This window comes from Triturus cristatus, chromosome 11 (genome assembly GCF_964204655.1).
Source record: "Triturus cristatus chromosome 11, aTriCri1.1, whole genome shotgun sequence".
NCBI lineage: Eukaryota > Metazoa > Chordata > Amphibia > Caudata > Salamandridae > Triturus > Triturus cristatus.
Genome location: NC_140594.1, coordinates 999,347,653 through 999,372,337, shown reverse-complemented (window position 1 = coordinate 999,372,337; position 24,685 = coordinate 999,347,653). Strand labels below are relative to the sequence as shown.

The 24,685-nt window shown below is 40.6% G+C and overlaps 1 protein-coding gene across 2 annotated transcripts in view; it reads right to left on the bottom strand.

Annotated features, from left to right (window-relative positions):
- PHC3 (polyhomeotic homolog 3) overlaps nucleotides 1–24,685 on the bottom strand; it is a 590,730-nt gene that overhangs the window by 228,908 nt on the left and 337,137 nt on the right. The window lies entirely within an intron of this gene.

The following is a 24,685-nucleotide window of genomic DNA, read 5'->3' as shown; positions in this document are numbered from 1 at the left end:
CTGGAAAGCAGAAATAAAAGAGTCGGCAATAAGGAATTTTTAAGATGTTCATAAAACGTTTGAAAACGAACCACCATCCATTCATCGATACTCCTTTCTAGCCACCCAGCCTTTCATCCACTCAGCCATTCATCGATCCTCCTTTCTAGCCACCCAGCCTTTCATCCACTCAGCCATTCATCGATCCTCCTTTCTAGCCACCCAGCCTTTCATCCATTCAGCCATCCATCCATCCATCCATCCATCCATCCATCCATCCATCCATCCATCCATCCATCCATCCATCCATCCATCCATCCTCCTTTCTAGCCACCCAGCCTTTCATCCATTCAGGCAAGCCCAAAATTTGGCATTCACAAATATACTGAAACAAAGAACATAGGTATAACGTTTTAGGACGAATTGCTCTTCTAAGGCGATAGTTATGCCCAACTTAAAAGAGGAGGATTTAGCACACAAGTTAAGGTTTGCACTTCATCAATGACTTCTAGACAGCTATACCCGCTTCATATAGGACTACCATTTTAGTTTGATATCATAAATACAGCAACTACGTTTTCTGTACCATTAGTTACTTTGTAGTCTCCTTCAACAATATGCAGCAAACTTAGAGAAAGAAATGTAGAGGAGGAATTTCTTACAGCATGCCACATTTGGTGCAGGTCGGTCAATCGGTTACATGAGGAGGGGGGAATACTACCACTGTTTTTCACTTTCTAATGTAATGGGATTTCAGAAAGTCATTTTTCTGTATATGTGACTTCAAACAGCTGAATGTATGGGCAACATATTTTTGAGGCACAGTTGCCTATCGGCCACTTGGCGCCTTTCCTTGGTCTCGTGAGCATTTGGTCAGTCATTTTAGAAATATAAGGGAAAGAGTGAGCGTTCACTGCACATGTGAAAGTAAGTGTATTTTTGCATACTGTCCACAAACCCACTGAACACAGACAAGAAGAACATTCTGTGACTACATACTGCACACTCATAAATGTTGTAAGTGTGCGTCTGACACCATTGACCATCCCACACTCACTCACACACCTAAGTCTCAAATGCATTCACTGGCACCCTCCTTCAATGGTTTTCCTCCTTCCCTTTCAACCAACACCATTTCGTTCACAGGGACACCTTCAAATCTCAGAGAGCCCCATCACCTGCAGACTCCCGCCAGGTTCCAAACTGTGCCTGTCAACGTCAGCCTCTACATGGAACACGTTGGGGCTCTATTCACGGACAATAGTACCAAAATGTACCAATATGCCAACGCTACACAAATCTACATGAAAGTGTCCTCTGCTCCAGACATCTATCAACACACCCTGCACCTCATTAGCACCCACCTGAAGTTCATCTCCACCAAGGCGGACTTCTTGTTATTTGCCAAACGCAATACGCAACAAATAGTACAAACCTGGCTACTTGACATGAACCATATCACCCCCAAAAGGAACACACTGTGACCGAAAGAAAGACAGCCTGGTACCAGCTCGCTCCATTGCAAAAAGTGAAACAATTTATTCCAATAAGTGCCTTTAGAGCTGCTATTTAAGGCTTCACTCTCCTACATCTAAATAGCGGAAACGCCCTCCCTATGGCCTCCCAGACTCCACATTGGCCCACCCTTAAGGCATTCTAAACGCCATAGTACATCTCATCCAGGCCTAAAGAAATATGACATCACCTTCCCCCCCATCCTGATGGAACTCCTCTGGCTGGTCTAGCTGGCTTGCACCATCTGCAAAAGCAGCTGTTTTCAAAGCTATCACAAGGCACACCGGTGCCTCTCTAACTGACAACAAGCGCATCTATTCTGGTGGCTATCGGTCTACCCACAATGAGGGCCATAAGACTGGCGACTAGGAAGTGTAAAGAAAGAACAATGAAGGCAACAGGCCTTTTCGATCTATGCACCCATCCCTATATCCATCAGAACCACTGAAACCTGTTCCAATGCGGAGAAGTTTAGAAGCAATTTATAGAACACTATATCAAGCAAGAGCAGTAACAGACCGCAAATCCAGCAACCCCTCCAATCACTTTTGACTGTGTACTTATCTTTGACCTTTTAAAGCACTTCACAACCTTTTGGCTATGTTCACGCTGTACAAATACCACATATATACATATGTCAAAGGTTCCCTCCGAATGTTAACATATCTTGGCAAGAGAACAAAAGAAAAAGAAGGGAAAACAGTAACTTTAAAGAAAGCAGGACAGTGGGAGAGCAGAGGCTTCATAGTTCATAAGTGGGCGAGTAAGCCCAGCCACTTATGAATATCTCACCCAGCCTGCTTGGCATTCTGGGGAGATATGGTAAAAGGGGCATTTCATTCTGAACCCCCTGGCCCGGCCACAAGCAGGGGCGTTAATCCCGCTCTTTCCCCCATATTGCCCAGGACGAATGGAAGTTTATAAATTGCATCCTGTTGCCAACTGGAGAATAAAGCGCAGGTCCGAGTGACAGGTGACCTGCTCCTCCACAGCCTGCAACATTGTGAGTGCCACCTAGAAGCAGGCCATCTATCATCTACCGCTGTGCTCCGGAGATGTCACAGGAAAAAGGCGCAGGGGCGAGTGAGGTGGCCTAAAGCATTGAAGGGCACATGGAGGAATGGACAACTGACATCAGCCCTCTGCCCTGTTCTCATATAAGAACAGGAAGGAGGGGCAGATGGCATTTGACTTGCTTCTTCGTGGCCCACGCAAAGTAAATGTCCAAAGAGGAGCAGGTAAGTTGGCACCTACGCAGGTGATGGAGCAGGTAGTGCAAAATTTTGTATACCTCCTCTATTCTTGCATGAAAATACTAATTATATAAACTATTAACTATAATATTATTAAACGAGTGTTGCATGTATACTAATCAACATTATTAATACTTAAGGTACATGTGGGATTTGCATTTTGCATGGCTAAATAACCTTTATAACTAAAATCTGTACGCATATTAATAATAGTATATGTGGTAATAGAATACTGCATGATATATGTTGCTTTGTGATGTTGCATCCTTGAGGAGGATCGAAAAAGGTGAATATAATGGCTTTAAATGTCACTATATGCCAGATAAATACAAACACATAGAGGGATTAGTAACGGGTTAACATTAGAATCATCATTTCTATGTATTAATTACTCTTTTGTGTTTGTTTCGCTTAAGTTGACATTTGGGCCTAAATCCAATATGGCCGCTAACATCGCACTCAGAAGTGGCCACTGTCTCGTGAGGCGCGGAATCAATTGCGCATGTGCAAGTATGTATCCTGAACCTCTTGGCGACCTATGCACAACGTGTCCCCGGTCAAGGATATGGAACGGGACATTCGCCAAGATAGGGGAACAATCAACCTTACAGAAAACCAGAACAAGCCGACACTCCGCTGACAAATGACCTGACCCCTCGAACTGTACTGAAAATCTTTATTATAAAAGAGTGGTAGAATAGGGAGGGGGTTCGTTCGTCATTAGTTGTTTTGGTCGTCTTCTTCATTAGTTTTGGAGAGAGTTCATTTTTCCATCATTCTTCACACCTTCGTTGTGACGCCTTTCCTGATGATCCAGATGCGGCCCGACCGCTTGATGACAGCTAACTTTTACTAAATCTACGGACTATGATAGATGCTTGCACGATTTCTGGTCCTCTGAGAAATTGGGACTGTAACGTGCTGAACAAAGAATTTTGAGCTTTGGCCTGCTTTTCAGACAATTTATGACAAAATTTCGTTATGCAGAGCCAATGAATTAGACGACTCCAAATAGCCAGATTAGGTAAATATGATGTTCTGCGATTTACTTGAATTGATCTAGAAATTCTAAACTTTGACGAGACAAATGCGAATATAACATCATGAAAATTTAGATAAACAATTATTGATTAACGAGAAATAATGAGTTGTGGTTTTTCATTAAGAAAGTTAAGGATTCTGAGTCTTAAAATGTGTTTTAGCTGGTTCTAAATCCCCATCAACCAATCCAACTAAATTGGTCCATTGACAAAGTGGGTGGAGTGCCTTGATGTTTAGGATTAACAATCTATAGGCGAAGGATGTTAATGTATATTTTGTAAAATAGCTTTTCTCTCCTGTTTGCAGACTCGTGAGAGAGACGTATGAGTGTTGGTGTTATGGGCCCCACCAATGACTGCGTGTGTGAATGAGCTAGTGTGACATTGGGTCTGCGACGCAGGGAGGGTTTCGGTAAATGTTATTCCCCAAATTTCCAGATTTGCGCTGGATCTGTTTTTCTGGTAGCAGTATGATGGTTTTTATTGTTTTGGTTTGGTGACTATTGCTTGTAAATTGCTTAGTGATTATTGATTGTGGGAAAGTATTGGTTTATGTAATAACACTCTATGTTGAGTCGCGTCGAAGTTCTATGTTGTTTGGCGGCTTCTGGGATGTAGGAAGTCGGAAGTTTGTAACGGGTCCGTAGTAGAGCAGAGGTAAGCGCTGCTCTCGAGAAAGACAGAATTGTTGTTGCCCTGTAGGTACACAGGGAAAACGTGCGACAATTGGAGTTGCACGACGCATTGGCTGGGTTCGATTTGGTAACATCATTGTGTGTTACTGCTAGGGATATTTTCTGTATGAGAGAAATGTATGGTAGTGAAGGTCACCTGTGAAATTTTGGTCTTAGGTACCAGCAGTCCAAAAGGCACTCTGATTACGCGTATCACTGGAAAGGTAATAGGTGTTCCCTAAGTTTGCTAGAAGGATAAAGTAGAGGGAAGTGCTACTTTATTAACGAGTGTCATAATTCTGTAGTAGGGCAGACTGTTCGCTGCTCTCGGGAAAGACAGAATTCTGTGTGAATGAACTACATTTTCCGTATGAAAGTGCATGAATGAAATAGCATTCAGGTTAATTGTAAAACTCTGGTTTTATTTCTCAGGAGCAGAGCGTCTCCAACTAGGTGTCTTAATTCTGGAGAAACGGTTAGCTAATGCTTGCTAGAAGGGTAAAGTAGAGGGATGTGCTACTTTATCAACGGAAGTAATGATTCCGTAGTAGGGCAGAGGTAAGTGCTGCTCTCGGGAAAGACGGAATTCTTGTAAGAAAGGTCATTAACTATTCTTTGTTAGCGAAACAGATAATGGTGGCGTTTTTATGTCGTTACTAACAGATTTGTGAGTCAGAAAGAATGTAAGAAAAGTTTGCCAATAATTTTGTAAAGGAGGGGTCAGCAGAAGCAGGAGTAGCGAGAAAAGGCGACGTCGGAAAGACCGCGCTGGGATTGGCCAGTCAGTAAGAAACATAGACGCTCCTGATTGGTGCGTTAGTGTGAGTCGTGCTGGGATTGGAGAATTACAGAAGTGACATAGACGCTCCGGATTGGTGCATTAGTGTGAGAGGCGCTACGATTGGTTTAAACAACAGAATAGTCGTAAGGAAATCTAGCGATAACACAGAAGACAAAATGATGTATTACGATCCACCAGAAAAAGAGAAAAAGCCCTGGTTTGGAAAGATCAAGGGTTTATTTAAAAAGGGCAAACCGATTGTGACTAGAGAGGGACAGTTGCTTCCCCCACCAAAAACGCCTGCATCCTTCATGGTTGCAAAATACGGATATCATACATGTATTTGGTTGGGCAATTGGGCAAAGTATACAAAAGATGATGGAGTGTTAGCATTTCGGGCACATGGTTCATGTAATTTAGCGGTTTTAAGAAATTTGAGAGAGAGAATGATGGATCTAGAACCGAGACCTAGACCAACACAGTTCGAGGCATTGACAGAATAGGAAGATGAGATGCATGACAGAGAACGACAGAGGAGTGGCGGAAGGTACAAATATATGTTTGGTAGATCATATGAACAGGAGAATCATGATGATAGAATGAGGAGATGGCGAAGCGCAAATATAACTGAGGGTTTCTTTCCTGTGAGAAATGCTGAAGAAATTGACAATAGAAAATGTATGGAAAAAAGAAATAATATCGAGTCAAAAGGGTATGATGTGCATGAATCGGAGGATGATGTTCTTGACGACATGTTTTATAAAAATCCACGCCCTTATCAGTCAGATTCCACATTATTGACACCAAGTGCCCCAATGAGAGAGACTCCACGGAATATAAAATTTGAATCAGTATCACAAGAAACAGGAAGAAACAATCCTTTTAAAGAAATAGAGCAAACACAACATGGTAAAACGGGTAATGAAAATTCAGCTGAACTAGCGAAAACCACTTTAGAATTAACTGAAAAAATTTGGAAATTGACTAAAAATTTGGAAGCCGTAACTGTTCCTGTAACCATAGGACCTGTAATGCCTATTTTTGATAAACAGAAGGATAGTGAACATTGTCTGACGATTCCTTTTAACAGTAATAAACAAACAGAGAGGCCAGAAAAGGATATAGACACAAACCCATGGAGACAAAGAACAAGTATTTCAGAACAAAGTACACCTACAAATTTGACAGTAAATCTAAGTTTAGTGGATAGATTAATAATGATGACAGAATCAGTTCCAGGATCACCAGAGAGATTAGCACAACAAAATATTGAGAAAGATAGTGTAGTGCCTACTTCAGAAGAATAAGTGAATGGCTAAGGAGTTTACAGCAGAAAGATAAAGAATTCTAATCTATAGATGTGGCCAACCTGAAGATTGTTTTGGAAGAATTAATAGTAGGGACTATCCCCACGGAGAAGTTAAAAGCCTATCAGGATGAAGAATTACTATTTTTATGTAAAAGTTTAACCTGGAGAGCAATGAATCTACATGAGAGACTAGAAGAAGTAGCAAATGAAATGGGCATAGACTTTGAAAGAGTAAAAGCTTTACAAAAACCCTACAAAGTAGATTTTTCTGAAAAGGATATTGAAAATCTAAATACCGCAGGAAGAACAACTCAGATTAAAGACAAAATCATTTTGTTAAGGAAATGGGGAGATGTAGATAAATGGAAAAGTAGGTGGTTCCGTAAAACGAGAAGATTTTTCAGAAAAAACCTTTGCAGCTCTTCCCGTAAGAGAAAAGGAAAAGGTAATAACAGAAGGTCCCATGAGAGAAATTCCAGGAGGAGGATATGTACATGTCCCTTGGACTAGACAAGATATTTTGTCATTTACCAATGATATCCCTCGACTACGCGAAAAGCCAGTCGAGTGGTATAGGCAAGTGGATAGGTTCGTAAAGTTATCAAAAGTTTTATGCATTGATTTAGTCTTTTTGACATAATAGTACCAGCAGATTTATGGACAGAATGCAAGATAATGATTAGCTGGCCTACACAAGAATATCCTAGAGACCCAAAAACGGGTGCCCCTGACCCCGAAGTTATGAAAAAATATGAACAGGTAATTGACTTTCTGAAAAACAAAGTACCCCCCAAGGAGACAGATTGGGTAAAAATTGACAGGACTGATCAGGAAGCTAAGGAGTCGGTACATGCTTATTTTGAGAGGTTAATCCTCACCTTTAAACAGTTTAGTGGTGATGAAAATTTGAGTGAAAAAGATTTAAGTCATTTTGTATACCGATTTGTATATGGGCTGCGTCCAGAAATAAGTGAAATGATTCAACAGCATACAGTGGACGGGCAAAATAAGAAAATAGATGAAGTACTGAGACATGCAAAATATTTTAGTGATAAAATTGAAGCCAAACAGCGTAAGTTAAAAGAAAAAGCTATGTGGGCACAGGTCAAGGTGGCAGAAAGACAGGAAGCTCAATCGATTGAACAGGCCAATAGTGCAGGTATGAAACCTAAAAATAATGTTGGAAAAGGAAAAGGACAATTTAATATACAAGAAGCCAAAAAGAAGTGGCCATGTCATAATTGCGGAAGAATAGGGCACTGGAAATCCGAGTGTAAATTTCCCCAGAGTACTAATGGTGATAATGCATCATTGAATTCGCAGTTGCAGAAAGAGGTGAGTTGTCAACCACAGCGACAGCAGCAGGTTGTTGCCCAACAGAATCAGGCGCCAAAAGTGCCTTTTCCACAGAGCGTAAATCCTCAGAAATACAGTAATGAGACAGGATTCTACAATGAAGAACAGGTAACTAAGCTGCCACTCGCTAGTGCTGTTTCGCAGTATTGGCGACAACGCGATGAGAGTGAGTCGGAAGAAAGTTATTGACGGTGCCGAGGGGAGGAAGAAGAGTGCGCACTTGGCGCAACTCTAGAAGTAGACCAGACAGGTTGTCCTTTTGTGGATGGAAAAGTAAATGATGAAAATATTACTTTCCTAGTAGATACTGGTGCTACACGATCCACAGTCAGGTCAGCTGATGTTAAAACCCTTCCTCTCTCGGACGAAGCAATCCAAGTAGTTGGAGTATCCAACAGACAGATTAAAACATATCTCACAGAACCAGTAAAAGTTAACATAGGGAAATTTTCTGAAATGCACCGCTTTGTCGTGTGTGATTCAAGCCCTGTAAATTTGTTAGGAAGAGATTTGTTGTGCAAAATGAATTGCACCATATTTTGCACTCCCGATGGTATAGCATTTGAGACCCCTGATGAAGGTGTACTGTATAAAATGACTATGGCTAATATGGAAACCAAAATTACTGAAGCATTTGCTGTACTTAACCCTGAAGAACTACCAAAAGAACTAAAAAAGACAGTAAATGCAGAAGTCTGGGAATTCACAGGAGAAGATGTGGGATTAATGAAAAATGTAGATCCTGTAAAAGTGACAGTAAAAGAAGGAATACGTTACCCAAATATTCCTCAGTATAAATTGACACCCGAAATAATTGAAGGAGTTACTACTATAATAGAGAAAATGATTAAACAAGGTATTTTGAGAGAAATAATGAGTAGTCCATGTAATTCACCAATTATGGGACTGAAAAAGCCTAATGGAACATTTAGAATAGTGCAAGATTTGAGAAAAATAAACAAGATTGTTGTGTCATGTTGTCCTATTGTACCAAATCCATCTGTGATTTTGTATCAGATTCCACATGATGCAGAATGGTACACAGTGATTGACCTGTGTCATGCTTTCTTTTCCATCCCATTGCATCATGACAATCAGCAGATTTTTGCGTTCCGTTTTGGCAAACGTATTTTGGCATGGTGCCGAATCCCACAGGGGTATACAGAGAGCCCCTCAATATTTTACCAGATATTGAAAAAGTCCTTAGAAGATCTAGAGATGTCCGAGAGCTCAGTACTAGTCCAATACATTGACGACCTGCTTGTGGCGTCAAAAACACGAGAAGCTTGTGTAGTGGATACCTTAGCATTGCTAAATCATCTAGCAGATGGAGGACTTGAAGTATCCCCATCGAAATTGCAATTTTGTCAGAAAGAAGTACAATATTTAGGCCACACAATTGAAAAAGGACTGAGGAAAATAACAGCAGAAAGAATCAAGATAATCAAAGGAATGAGAGCCCCAATGACACAAAGAGAAGTAAGAATGTTTCTTGGAATGGTTGGATATTGTCGTCAGTGGATAAGTAACTTTTCCCTGATTGTAAAACCTTTGGTACGCCTGACGAGAAGTGATGTAAAAGACCCCATTGAATTAAATAGGGAAGAACTAACAGCCTTTAAACAATTGAGAGACAGTTTGTGCGAGGCACCAGCACTTGGTATGCCTGATTATGAAAATACTGCAGCGAAAGAAATGGATGTGCACTCTCTGTATTAATACAGAAACGTGGAAAACTGAGAAGACCAATTCCATATTTTTTAGCTATACTCGACCATGTAGCTGTAGCATTGCCAGTTTGTTTGAAAGCGGTGGCTGCCACCTGTAAGAGTCTGGAACAGAGTGGAGGAATTGTGATGGGATATCCTGTGCGAGTGTTTGTACCTCATGATATGGCAATCCTTTTAACAAGGAGCCGCACTTAGTTCATGACGCATAGTCGGCTGACTAAATATGAGAAAGTCATATTAGGTGCAACAAATGTAAGCCTGGTGAGATGTTTGAATGTGAATCCTTAAACGTTATTACCCGATGCAGAGAATGTGGAAGTCAGAGACGATGTGGATCATACTGTTTGGATGTACTTGATTTCTGTACCAAACCACGTCCTGATATAAAAGATGTACCTTTGTCAGAAAGTGACTACGTGATGTTTGTGGACGGGTCATGCTTGAGAACAGACGAAGGGATTCTGAGTCCAGCATATGCAGTATGCACAGTTGCAGCAGTAATGGAAGCATCTTACCTAAAAGGAGTAAAATCAGCCCAGATAGCTGAGCTCTTTGCATTAATAAGAGCATGTAAGTTGGGAAAGAATGTGAGAGTGACTGTGATAACTGATAGTCAATATGGCTTTGGTGTCGTGCATGACTTTGGCCAAATTTGGTCACAGAGAGGATTTTTGACTTCAAGTGGAACCCCTATAAAGAATGCTGAAGTGGTTGGGAAATTGCTTGAGGCGATACAGCTGCCTAAGCAATTGGCTGTTGTGAAGTGTGCTGCACATTCGAAGACTGGAGATTACATCGCAGTAGGGAACAAATATGCAAACGATATGGCTCAATATTGTGCGAGAAACCAGAATTCAGTAAATAGGGCAAAGGAAAAGGAAATTAATTCATGTCCCTTTTTGTTTACTAACACTGCGAATACATGGGAAGAAGTGAGGCCGTTACAGGAAGAAGCAGGAGATGAGGAAATGAGACAATGGGTAAAAGCAGGATGTGCACCAAGAGAAACAGATCATGTGTGGGTTTATCGGGATGGAAGACCAGTTATGCCTGATAGCATGGTGTCAGCCATGGCACGGATGTATCATGGACAAGCACATGTAGGAAGAGACGCAATGATTAGATTATTTAAGCAGACATGGTATAATGCGAAATTCAGACTTGTAGCTGAGAGCCTTTGTCAAAGATGTTTTATTTGTCAACAGTTCAATCCTGGAAGGAAAACAGTTGTAAGTCTAGGAACGATAGGTCGAGAAGGAGGGCCTTTCACCAGAATGCAAATCGACTTCATTGAGATGCCTCCCTGTAACAGGTTGAGGTATGTTTTAGTGATGGTCTGCCTGCTTTCTAGATGGGTAGAAGCATATCTCACAAGAAGTAGTGATGGAATTACAGTAGCAAAACTGCTTTTGAGGGAATTCATCCCTAGATTTGGGTTTCCAGTTACAATTGAATCAGATAGAGGAAAACATTTCCATAATGAAATCATGAAGCTAATTTGTAAAGCACTGAATGTACAACAAAAACTGCATTGTGCCTATCGCCCAGAGGATTCTGGTCTGGTGGAACAGGTAAATGGCACTATTAAAAACAGATTAGGAAAAATGTGTTTAGCCACAGGACTGAAATGGCCTGATGTCTTGCCTCTGGTACTCATGACTATTAGATCAATTCTAGATAGGAACACAGGTTTGAGTCCCCACGAGATTGTGATGAGGAGAGCAATGAACTACAAAACAATGTTCACAAGGAACTAATTTGAAAATAATCATCTATTGTATACAACATCAATAGTTGTAATTGAATTAATCTCTCACAAAACGACACCACAAATCAATGATAAACACAGTAAGCCTACACACGACCTTTTGAAATTTACTAAGCCTCAGCCGAGGTCTTTTATTTAACACAAATTTTTCATTAAATCACATATAAAAACATATTGTATATACACAACTCCTCTCTTTCTTACATTCGCAGTGCAAAGTGAGCCCCAGTGATAAAGACCATAACCTCACGAAAATAACAGAAAATAAAGCAAAGGTGTAAAAGGTTATTGGAAAGAAATATAACAAGGACAGTTTATAAACAATATATAATAATCCAGTCAAGGCTGTCTCCTATTTCGTTTGTCGACGGCGTTTCGACCCACTTTTAGATACCGGGTCTCATCAGGACTGTAATTCTGGGGACAGTGTTAGGCATACAGTCGTCCTTATCGGATCCAGTATGCAAAGGATATGGAGGATAGAAATTTACGTCCAAACTTGGACTTTTTATTATTCATCCACGGGTAGGGGTCAAATGATAGACCAAATATATTGGGCGATACACGCTTCCTTGGGCTTTATATTATTATTCCTCCACGTATACGGTTCAGAGGTGCACCCAATATTTAGGGAGATACGACCTTCCCAAGATATTATCAATTCTTATCTCGACATTTATATTGAATGGAGAGGAAGAACAGATGTCCTTCAATCCGTGCTGACTCTACTAAATACGAGAGAAAGTGCACTGACTCTATGGCCATCAATCCAATACGTGGTTACTCCGTGTTGTGTCCGTGGCGGAATGAATCTCGCTGGCGAGATAAGAATTGATACTGGATCCGATAAGGACGACTGTATGCCTAACACTGTCCCCAGAATTACAGTCCTGATGAGACTGCGAATGTAAGAAAGAGAGGAGTTGTGTATATACAATATGTTTTATATGTGATTTAATGAAAAATTTGTGTTAAATAAAAGACCTCGGCTGAGGCTTAGTAAATTTCAAAAGATCGTGTGTAGGCTTACTGTGTTTATCATTGATTTGTGGTGTCGTTTTGTGAGAGATTAATTCAATTACAACTATTGATGTTGTATACAATAGATGATTATTTTCAAATTAGTTCCTTGTGAACATTGTTTTGTAGTACAGTGTACTTACCCGGTTCGCAGGGACATAAGGGTTGCTCTTGTAATTTTGAATATATGAGGAGAGCAATGAGGCATGTATTCATATCAGTCAACAAGTTATTGCCTATCTCTGATGACTTGGTGTTGGATTACTGTAAGGGGCTGGCTGACGCCGTACATTCTGTGTTTCATCAGGTTGGATCGGATGCCACCACTCTTGAAAAGAAGCCAGCTCATGATCTAAGCCCAGGTGACTGGGTGAGAATTAAAGTGCACAAATGAAGGAACTGTTCGGTCCCACTTTGGGGAAAACCACGACAAGTGATTCTAACTACGACCACAGCGGTGAAGTGTGCAGGAGTAAAGAACTGGATCCATGCTAGTCATACCTTGCGAATTCCAAACCCAGTGGATAACAAGGAAGGAGAGTACTTTGAAGAGTCAGAAACTAGTTCTGAATCGGATACTGAGGACACCAGAACAAGACAAAATCCTGAAAGGGGGGAGTCAGAACCAAATTTGACCATTGCCCCAGAGAACATTCCCTTGAGAAGAAAGTTGCAGATCTCAGACACCAGCTCAGACTCAGAAACTGAACAAGCCCAAGTACATACTGGACAAGAGAAAAGCAGTGAAGAGACAATTAAAGACATTTTCAATAAAGAAGTCCCTCATGAAAAGTTCAGAGAAATTCAACCTGAAGTAACAGAAGCAGATGGTCAGGTGCCAGATACAGATAGTGTGGGAAAGATTTTTGCGGAAGACCCCGAGGAGTTGTAGGGAATTCAAACATCCAGCTAGAGGAAGGGACAGTCAGTCAGCAGGAAGATTGTGTGGAAGAACCAGGAGGAGGGACAGAAGTAGGGAAAATTAAAAAGGTGGTGGAAAGAAAAACAGTTGAAGGTAAGAGTCAAGTTGAAACAGAATCAGAAGACAGTGATGAAGAAGTACCAGAAGGTCGAGTTCGGAGGAAAAGAGCATGGAGAGCTGAGAAGAATGATAAAGGAAATAAATTGAAAAGATCAGAAAAAGATTACATTTGGCCAAACAAAATACAGAGATTGAGATACCGATTGACACGAGTGAATTCACCTAGAGCCGAACAAGTGAATGAAGTATCAAGTCAAGAAAAGTTGAAAGACGAGGGAAAAACGACAACAGAGGAAAATAAGAGAACAAGAAAACCTAACCAGAAGTATAAGTCGCCGGAATGGTCATATGTGGCGCTGCCTGATATAAAGAAAGAGGCGGACAGTCAAGAAAATCCAGAGGTGACTGTACCAGAAGTGGCTGAGGAAAACGAAGAATCGGAAATCCTGAGAGTTATCTTGTCCGATATTGGAGAAGAAATGGATCTTCAGGAAGTTCTGTATCAAGATTGTGAAAGAAAAGTAAAAGACGATCAAATACCAAACTGAAAAGACCAAAAGTGATACCAATGGAAAGACAATAAATAACTGGAAAGGACATAACTGATAGAACCAAGTAGGTGCCTAGAGCCTTGGGTTAGACAAAACTAGTTGTGAAGTAGAAGAGGCTAAGTCAAAAGACACTGATCATTTTTTGAAATGGCAAACACAGAAAGTAGAAAAACTAAATGTGTATTTCTTAGAAGATGGTTCAAAATGTTTTTGTTGTTGTAAAGGATTACTAATGCTTCTGTGGAGTGTGTTAGTATTAATGGTTTCATTTAAGGTTACACTAGAAACAATAGAAGGACAAAGTAAGAATAAAGCCAATGTAGAAAAGATTCAGGAAGTATATCCGACTAAAATAGATAGAAATTACTTACATAAAGACAGGTCCATAAATGATTTCTCTAACAATGTATTTTCAAAATTACTGTATGAATATGTAAAGATGATGGACGCGAGGGACTGCTACGTCTGCATGCAGTTACCTGCATCTGTGTCTGAGGGAGTGACCTATCATCACTTCCCAGTAACATATGGAATAACATGTAGTGTAATAGCAAGTTTGTTTTACAAAATAGGGAAATTAGAATATTATTTTTCAGATGTAGATAACATATTTTCACAAGTACCTGTAATTAACAAATTAAATAAAGTAAAACCTGCAAATGTATTAGTTGAATTTTTCTTAGAAACTAAAGAACATTAGAGACCATATTTAGAAATAATCTAACTTGTAGTTTAAAGAAAGAGGAGAAGGTGTTCTTGGATATGGTTGAGGAAAGGAGATTGAAGATACAAAACAAAGCCTCTGAGGGTAGAGAGGAAAAGACAGTCTGTGTTGTTGAAAAAGAAAAACATTTGAAAGGAGAAGCTAGTCCAACAATGGCTTTAGATTGGCCTCAGAAAGGAAAGTTGTGTATTAGAAGGAATCAAACTGTATATGATAATTATTTTGTAGGTAACAGTGATTGCCATGATACATATCGAATCATGGGTGGATGGGGATTTAAAGGAGGAAATGATCCAGTTTTTCCTGGATTATATTTTATCTGCAGGAGCAAAGCATATTATCGATTACCAGATCACTGGTTTGGCACAGGTTACGTGGGCCTAGTTTTACCAAAGATATTCCATGTAGGAAGAGGAAGAAATGGTGTACATGAGTTAGGTACACAACTAACACGTTGAAAGAGAGAATCTTGGTCAGAAATTGTGGGAGACATTTTTGGAGCATTGATACCAGCAGTGGGAATTTTTCTGAATGCATATAAAATTAGAAAATTATCAACAGTAGTGGATCGCTTGTCAACAAGCATCGCTGGAGTATTTTTATTGGTAAATACAGAAATGGTTGCCATGCGTGCCATGGTAATGCAAAATCGACTTGCCCTTGATATCATTTTGGCAAAAGAGGGTGGAGTCTGTGGAATGCTGAAAGTTCAACATTGTTCTACTTACATTCCTGACGAAAGTCAAGATCTAAAGTCATACATTAAAAATTTAACTGATTTGCATGAGGAAATTGCGCCACTGGAGGTTGAAGGTGTTTGGGAAAAGATTGGAAGGAAATTATCTTCTATTAAAGATTTTCTATAAAAATTAGGTAGTACATTTATAGGTAAAATCCTATTTCCACTAACCTGTGTAATTTTTCTAGTATTAGTTTTAAGACTAGGATGTTTATGTTGCAAAAGAAAGAAAATACAGAAAAATTTAAAAAGAGAAACTTTGAAAAAGAAAGAGAATAAAAGACGAGAAAGAGAATTAGAAGAAATGAAAGATAGTATGTATAGAAAAGCGAGAGGAGAAGAAATTGGGGAAACAGAAATATGAACTAAAAATCAATGAATTAATTTTCTTTTTATAAAATTTACAAAATTTTAGGTATTGTGGTGATAAAAATCACCAAAGGGGGGCTTGATGGAGCAGGTAGTGCAAAATGTTGTATACCTCCTCTATTCTTGCATGAAAATACTAATTATATAAACTATTAACTATAATATTATTAAACGAGTGTTGCATGTATACTAATCAACATTATTAATACTTAAGGTACATGTGGGATTTGCATTTTGCATGGCTAAATAACCTTTATAACTAAAATCTGTACGCATATTAATAATTGTATATGTGGTAATAGAATACCGCATGATATATGTTGCTTTGTGATGTTGCATCCTTGAGGAGGATCGAAAAAGGTGAATATAATGGTTTTAAATGTCGCTATATGCTAGATAAATACAAACACATAGAGGGATTACTAAGGGGTTAACATTAGAATCACCATTTCTATATATTAATTACTCTTTTGTGTTTGTTTCGCTTAAGTTGACATCTGGGCCTAAATCCAATATTGCCGCTAACATCGCACGCAGAAGTGGCCACTGTCTCGTGAGGCGCGGAATCAATTGCGCATGTGCGAGTATGTATCCTGAACCTCTTGGTGACCTTTGCACAACGTGTCCCCGGTCAAGGATATGGAACGGGACATTCGCCAAGATAGGGGAACAATCAACCTTACAGAAAACCGGAACAAGCCGACACTCCGTTGACAAATGACCTCACCCCTCAAACTGTACTGAAAATCTGGGAATATAAATCGTACGATCCCAACCAGCCAATCACGACTGTCCTAGAGCTTAAAATTGTATCTTCTTTAACTTGCTTTTATTATAAAAGAGTTTGTTCGTTGTTTTGGTTGTCTTCTTCATTATTTTTGGAGAGAGTTCATTTTTCCATCATTCTTCCCACCTTTGTTGTGACGCCTTTCCTGATGATCCAGATGCGGCCCAACCTTTTACTAAATCTACGGACTATGATAGATGCTTGCACGATTTCTGGTCCTTTGAGAAATTGGGACTGTAACGTGCTGAGCAAAGAACTTTGAGCTTTGGCCTGCCTTTCAGACAATTTACGACAAAATTTGGTTATGCAGAGCCAATTAATTAGACGACTCCAAAAAGCCAGATTAGGTAAATATGATGTTCTGCGATTTACTTGAATTGATCTAGAAATTCTAAACTTTGACGAGACAAAATGCGAATATAAGTCATCATGAAAATTTAGATAAACAATTATTGATTAACGAGAAATAATGAATTGTGGTTTTTCATTAAGAAAGTTAAGGATTCTGAGTCTTAAAATGTGTTTTAGCTGGTTCTAAATCACCATCAACCAATCCAACTAAATTGGTCCATTGACCAAGTGGGTGGAGTGCCTTGATGTTTAGGATTAAAAATCTATAGGCGAAGGATGTTAATTGTATATTTTGTAAAATAACTTTTCTCTCCCTATAGGTTACAAGGTTTCCCCCCACATGTCCAGCGTTTGAATTACTCATCCCTCCTGTGTGCAGACTCGTGAGAGAGACGTATGAGTGTTGGTGTTATGGGCCCCACCAATGACTGCATGTGTGAATGAGCTAGTGTGAGTTCGGGTCTGTGACGCAGGGAGGGTATCGGTAAATGTTATTCCCCAAATTTCCAGATTTGCGGTGAATCCCAGGCATCCTGTTCTTGAGTAGGTCACAGGCCACCCTCGCTCATTCGCTCCCAGTTTCTCTTTTTACCCCATCATATCTGTGGGTTAGTTGGAGGTAGGGAGTTATCCCTCCTCCGCATTTGAGCAAAGTTATGGGATGTGGCACATACTACACCCACTCTTGTACAAAAAAGGGGCAGGAATTTCTTAAGCACCCTGCCATACACCTTGGGAAGACCGAGTTTGTAGTTTAGAGTTCAGTATAATCTTTATATTTATCGTTTCAAGTCCATTGCAGTTCCTTGACAGTGCAGTGGATATAAATGCTTCATCTATCACGCTGCTCAGGAAAACCCCTCTGGTGCAATGAGTTTCACACCTGTTTCCACCATAAAGTGCAAGTAGGTAGAAAACCAAAACAAGCATTGGCATAGCCAATAGGTCTCACCTTTGGGACCTTATAAGTGTTTAGCCATGCAACAGTTGGTGGTGTTGCACTAAGGATATTGTGCTGCATACCTAAATACTTATAAGATCCCAAAAGCGAGACCTATTGGCTAAGCCAATGCTTGTTATACAATGTATACAGCCATTGCCTAGACCAAAAATATTATGCATGAGAGGAGTGAAGATATTTCAACCAGACCCACACTTGGAGGAAAGAAATATATGGAAAGAGAGACTGGGAGATACAGAGGGAAAGAGAAAGTAGAAGACAGCCGCAAGAAAGGACAAGCCTGGCAGGGAGTGGTGCGCACGCGTACTTGGTTAGAGGGGAGACAAATGAAGAGCAAAAGAAGGGACCTGGACATGGGAGAGGGAATATGAGGGAGAATAAGGATAGGAGAAAAATAGTTTGGGTGGACAAACAGTAGATGCAAACAGCTCCAGGGGAAAGAGAATATAAAGCTGGAGGGGGAAATACTGAAATCGGACTATGGTGATGGATAGTAGTGGAGAGAATCCAAAAAAACTAGATATATGACAAGAAGAAGGGCTGAAGACCAGGGGACAGAGAAGGTGTGAGAGAGGGTGACAGTACTGCCAGTAACAGTAGGGGAGAGAAAGTAGATTACAAGAGACAAAGATAGAGACACAGAGGGTGGCAAAAGACAGAGGGCCCGATTCACAGAACTAACTTAAGACAAAATCCTAAACTTACTACCATTTTGGTATTCACAGAAGGCACTTACTCATTTTGGTATTCACAGAAGGCACTTACTCATTTCGGTATTCACAGAAGTTAGGAGTCCTAACTTTAGGACTCCTAAATGCCTTCTGTGAATACCGAAAGTCTTAAAATTAGGATTTTTCTCAGTTTAGTAGTAGTATAGTTAGGACTCCTAACTTTAGGACTCCTAAATGCCTTCTGTGAATACCGAAAGTCTTAAAATTAGGATTTTTCTCAATTTAGTAGTCCTAAGTTTAGGACTCCTAACTTTAGGACTCCTAAATGCCTTCTGTGAATACCGAAAGCCTTAAAATTAGGATTATTCTCAGTTTAGGAGTCCTAAGGTTAGGACTCCTAACTTTACAACTACTAAACTGAGTAAAATCCTAATTTTAAGACTTTCGGTATTCACAGAAGGCATTTAGGAGTCCTAAAGTTAGGAGTCCTAACTATACTACTACTAAACTGAGAAAAATCCTAATTTTAAGACTTTCGGTATTCACAGAAGGCATTTAGGAGTCCTAAAGTTAGGACTCCTAAGTTCTGTGAATACCGAAATGAGTAAGTGCCTTCTGTGAATACCAAAATGAGTAAGTGCCTTCTGTGAATACCAAAATGGTAGTAAGTTTAGGATTTTGTCTTAAGTTAGTTCTGTGAATCGGGCCCAGAGACAACAGAGGAAAGAGGGGAGAAAGGGCGAAAAAAGAGTGGGGCGTGAGGACAGTAGAAGTCACACGAGTGAGTGGCAATAGTTTACGAAACAGTAAAGGAGATACAATTGGTGAGAAGAGAGAAGAGAGAAACGGACTGATGACAAAGAACAAACATGCGGCAAATGGCACACGGTCGTTATGTTTGTGAGGAGAGGTAAGGTAGCCCCCTAACTGCTCCACCAGAACAGTGCCATGGAGCCCCTGGCAACAGCAATAGCTGTGGAGAGGAATGGGGAGTGGAGATTACAACAGGCACAAATATTAACAAACCCCGTACTGATGCTGCTAGCACACAATGCATTAACATTCCCACCGTGGAACTATGCAGTATCTGTATACGCATACAACCTTTGGCTAATTGGAGAAGGGCGCCACGACTGCTGTTTCAAAGGTTGCATTTTAACTAAGGCGTGACCTGCATTTGCATCCTTGCTTCAGATAGTTGCTACGCTACCCTCGCGGCTTTGAAGAAACGTGTGCTCTCGCTCATGTTGACAAAGAAGATGTGTCGGTGTTGCAAGCGATCTAATCACGGATTTATGGGGATGTTAAACGGGAATCCTAGTAACCAGCACAATAAAATAGACCTTCGCTGTGCGCTGAAAGATGAATTTGTACGAACGCTTTGTGTGGAGGACACAGCAAAAGAGGCAGCAAGGTATCAACTGTGCGTAAGAAACTAGCAGCATTATGATGGCTCATGGTATCATATGACGTGTACCAAAGGGCGCCAACACTGTACGCTTTACTGACGAAGCGCACATTACAGCCGCGAGGTTGGCCTGGTGTCCTCTTCTCAGAGGCGCTTGAGTGAGCGCGCTGGCAAGGAGCGGGAAGTTGTGCAAAACAAGCAACAAAAGACGCGCGGCCCGAGATGCGCTCTGTGGTGGGGGAGGGGAGGAGCGTTAAAGTGCAAGACGGAGAGGCGGAGCGAGGCGCGCGCGCGCTTGTGCGTGTAACTGCAAGCTCTAGGCCGCCACAAGCAAAAGCGCGTGGTAGCATTTTCTGAAGCCCACTCACTAAATGTCTTGACACCTAAAAAAGTAAAAGGTGAGTACCATTTTGGAAAATGCAAAAACAATGGGTACATTTTTTTTTTTACAATGTAGACTGGGCAAGCAGAGCAGCTGTAGAAGGCTGGCATCAAAGTGCGGGGGTGTTAGTACACTTTTCATAGAGAGGCTGATGGGGAGAGACAGTGTGCCACACAGAAGAGCTAGAGGGTGCGATGTAACTGAGGGGTAGGGCATTAGGGCTGCAGGAGTTGAGTGGGCACAAAGAGAGAAGGCAGAAGACATGCTGGGGGGTTGAGAGAGAGACGAGAGGCAAGTCAAGTAGTTGCAGGGGCAGGGAAAGATAGCAGACAAGGGCTGTGTGAAGGCAGGGGTACACAAAATAGCTGCAGGGTGCTGGGGACACAAGGATAAGAAGTAATTAGCACAGAGAGCGGCTGTAGGACCAGCGGGGAAACACAAAGTGCCAACAAAGAAGGGGCAGGGAGGTGCACATTGGCAGCAGGTGCATCAGAGACACAAAGAAGGAATTGAATGGAAGTGTGAAGCACAACCCCCTCATACAAGAGTGCACACAGTACCACCATGACCATCTTATGCTAACACACCTACCATCATGTGGCCACACAACTATTATCACATGACAACACACCCACCATCATACATCCACAAAACCGTTGGTATACACCAACAATCATAATTCAAAACAATCAGCCACCATCCAATAAATATATAGCCATAATCCTGTTCACACAACTCACATTGAAAAGCTAAAAAAATGTAAGTTCAAAGGGTGATAAGGTTGACTAGTACGTTAAGTGGCTATGCCATAAAAACAAAGAATTCAAGAAATTCCTAAGTTAAAGTTGCACCTTTAGGTCATGTCCAAACCCCACCATACTAAGTCAATCTTAACTCCCAGCCGGTCTAAATCTTAGATAAAAAATGTGGAGTTCTATAAAGTAGCCATTTACTAGAAAATAACATCGTTTGCCAATTAGCTCCCCTTAACGTGCTGAAATTGATATTAACTGCTAACCACATACTCCCTGAGATTTCCATCCCCTCATGTTTAGCCCATTTCGAAATGGCTTTCCCCTCCAGATCAATACCCTTGATGGAGGCTAAACGCTTTTTCCATTCCCCAGGTTTCTTAAATCCCGTATCTTCTAATAATTCATATACTAAGCATTTCCGTTCACTGATCTGGGCCAAATCAAGTTTGCTCAGGAATTTACTAAAAATATTATATGACCCAAGAAGAAGGAAGTCATTACCAATTAAATGACACATTTCAGCTATGCTCAGCCATCTATTATTCCTCAAAAAATCTGAGATTTTCCGGAATCCAGCATTGGCCCATTTTTGTGTTATTACTAAAGATTCTCGAATCCCAGATAATAAGATAGGGCCAGATAACGGGGTTGAGGAGTTGATTGCGGGATAGAATATCTTCTATAAAAAGCCTGCCGTTTTTGAAAAAAACACTGTACACACTTACATCGTACTAATTTAGGTGATTTAACAATTATTAATGGGCAGTGGATCTGATTTTCTTTGCAGATTAACTTCATAAAATAGTTAATAAAAAGATTCCATTGTAGTTCCGGGTTAAATCTGGTATATATTGTGCAAAATATGCAAAGTAATAATCCCTCAGATTCGGGAGAGCTAATCCTCCATGTTCCAGCTCTTCGTATAAAGTGCTAAGTGCAATTCGGAGGGCCTTCTTTGCCCAAAGGAAGGCTGTAAACATAGACTCTATTTTGGTAAAAAAGGAGCTAATTAAAATACAAGGAATCGCCGAGAAGAGGAAGTTGAATAGTGGAAGGACAGACATTTTAATCAAAGCAACCCTACCCAAGATGGTGCTTCCAGTTGCCTTTAACCATCCTTCAGCCAATTGGGTACACATTATACTACAATGCCCCTTGATCCAGAGGTTCTGGGATGATATTTCTTTTATCTGGAACGTGAATGCTGTATTTTAATAGGATTGAGTACTTGGATAATAATACTTGGCTTCGCCCCAGACCTTCTACTTCCAGACAAGCTTGTCAAACTCTTATATATTGCAATGGCTGTAGCCAGATCACTTCTGCTTCAAAGATGGCAATCAGATCTCATACCATCTGTCCATGAATGGGTCCGAAAAATTAAGCTAGTTAAAAAGAATGAACGCGCCTATGCATTGCGAATTGGGGGACTTGAGAAGTTTTAGAGGATCTGGCCCGCTTATTTTGATTAAGATCTCAAAAGTTAATGTATCTTTTAGGAAGTAGTCCCACTATATTTGATATCTATGTCCGGCAATACCAGGATCTTAATTTATTATGCAACATTTGATATTCTCTTGTAATTCAGTTACATTATTGAATATAGGATGATTTAGTATTTCCCACATACTCGCTGATTTTTAGGTACACGCTTAGGTACCCAAGGTTTAATCAATTGTTTAGTTTATATTTATGACCGGCAGTGGATACTGTTTTCTTTGTACACTGCCTTGAATGTTTATACTGTTTATCTTCATGGATTTTAGGATCTACTCCCTCTCTGTAAAATCTGTGCTATTTAACAACTCTGTGTTACTGTAATGAATTGTTATGGATGTATTTATGGATAAAGATTGTTTGTAATATGGATTTCAATAAAAAAATTATATAAAATAAAAAAATCTTAACTCCCAGCCCAAGCATATAGTCGCTGATATGTCGTAACCTTTTCAAACAAAATGTAATGCACTATAAAATATAAAACAAATATAAAATATAGGCCATATGCCCCCACACTCACCATTTTATATATACATTCAAAACCATCATAACATTCCAACTTTCTTGCGTCCATCCACCATATGACAACAAACATCGTAGTATGGCATACATAGGTGATGGAAATGAGTTAACACTCACAGTAAATACCCAAGGGATACCAAACATTTGGAGACCTATTGCGGTAATGTTACGTTACACTGAACGTTTTTAGGAGGCTGGTCACCCACAAAACCTCGGGCAAACACTAACCTACCCATCCGAATATGTAAATGCTGAACTTGTATTTACACGTAAAGTCCATTCGCATTTTTGATACTGCTGGATGCATTAGGGCTCAAAAGATAGTGACACTGTCCCAGCTTCAGTGTGATGAACCTAAGCCTGAGTACAACTTACAGTAAAAGTCCTACCATCTTTCAATCCCACACTCATGCTGATAAAAATGGTACTCCACATGCATGTGTAGCTGGCCTTTGTATGACACATAGGCAATACCACATGAATATATTTTGCAGTAAATTGCCTTTAGGGAGGTATGCACTATTTGGGTTGGGAGTCAGCTGTCATCCAAGGAAACCTTCAAACCCCATTTACTTTAGCACTGGAGATTCAGGAGAATACAGTGAAGTGTGTTTTGCATGGCTCCAACACGTTTCATTACCCAGATTGCCCTGTGAGTATCAGACTACGCTAAAATAATTATTTATGTTAAGGAAAACATTGAAATTTGCATCAGACTGTGAAGGCTCTACCACCCTCCATTCCTAGACTACCCCCAATACAAATAGTGCCCAACAGGTGGGTGGGCAAACAATAAGGGTCAGGAATCCTACAAAGCCATGACCATTTCAAATGACTTTTTCAGACAGAAATTTGTAGTAATTATACATGGGGAAGGCTGCACTGCTTGAGCTTAGGGTGGGCCAAAACCACAAGGAAGCCAATCAATACCAGACTTTCTTGTACACTTGAGACTCAAAGGGGTCCAGAGGGCTGTGGATCCTGCCAATTTTTCTTACTAAGAATATCAGTCTCTCTTTCAGAACTCAGAATCCCCCAGACAGAGAAGGTTGCAGGCTGTCTCCTGCAGTGAGTTCCACAAGGCTGGATAGCTGCTTGTTGAGGGCCAACTAAAATGGCTCTGCTGCTGCGTAGAACCTCAGAGTGGGAAGAATCTGTTTCTTAAGCCAAACAAAGCTGTACCTTGTGCAGATTGACTGGGGTACTTGATCCTGGGTCTCCAAAGGTCTGGAAGTCTGAAAACCTTCTACGTTACACATTTTAGAGTGGTTACAAGTTCAGTCAGCTATAGGTAGGAATCTCCAGGACTTCAGGAACAGCACTTGGGGTTCAGGACTCACTCCAGCAAGGCCCATTCCAAGTACAATTGCACCCGGATAGGAGTGCACTTCAGGGAAAAGGCCTCTTGTGGCTTGTTTCCTTCTAACCACACTGATATTCAACTGACCTTTGAAGTCCACCTCTTTGTTCTGGGTACAAATGGCAGCAGGGCAAGTCCTTCAGGCCTCCTCGGAGGTCTCAAACAGCAGGTGCAAACCTCTTCTGTTTTTCTATGGGT